Source organism: Camelina sativa, unplaced genomic scaffold, assembly GCF_000633955.1.
Source record: "Camelina sativa cultivar DH55 unplaced genomic scaffold, Cs unpScaffold09605, whole genome shotgun sequence".
In the NCBI taxonomy this organism is placed as follows: Eukaryota; Viridiplantae; Streptophyta; class Magnoliopsida; order Brassicales; family Brassicaceae; genus Camelina; species Camelina sativa.
The window spans coordinates 1-404 of record NW_010930664.1 but is presented as its reverse complement, the minus strand read 5'-3'; the positions used below and the strand labels follow the sequence as shown (position 1 = coordinate 404).

Genomic DNA, 404 nt, shown 5'->3' with positions numbered 1-404 from the left:
CTTGGGAGTTATTGGTTATTTGATGCTGTTTTCACTTATGTGGATCGTTTGGTTTCTTTTGTTTTTGCAGTGCTTACACCGCGTCAGTAGAGTTTACAGTTTATGGGAATGGCGATTGTTCCAGGAACAGTGGAGAGGTGAGAGAACTTTCATTCTTTTTCCTTTTCTTAACTGAGGATTCAAAGACCAAATCCGAGCAGCCTGGAAACACATTTTGATACCATTTTGTAATAAAAGTAAGAATTTCTTAAGAAAATTAAAATCCGAGCAGGACTCAGTTCTTTGCTGGAGGATTTAGATGAAAAGAGAGAGGCTGGTGAGTTAAAAGGAGGTGTGGTTGTTCCTTTTTGTGTCTTTGCACTCATAGCGAAATTTATTATCATATGGTTTTGTTTTGTTTTTAC

The 404-nt window shown here is 37.1% G+C and overlaps 1 long non-coding RNA gene across 1 annotated transcript; it reads left to right on the top strand.

Annotated features, from left to right (window-relative positions):
• Positions 1 to 8: 8 nt before the first annotated feature.
• Positions 9 to 403, top strand: LOC104775170. Its single transcript, XR_765736.2, has 2 exons — positions 9 to 137; positions 272 to 403. It is a non-coding gene; the product is annotated as an uncharacterized LOC104775170 (long non-coding RNA).
• The last annotated feature ends 1 nt before the right edge of the window (position 404 follows it).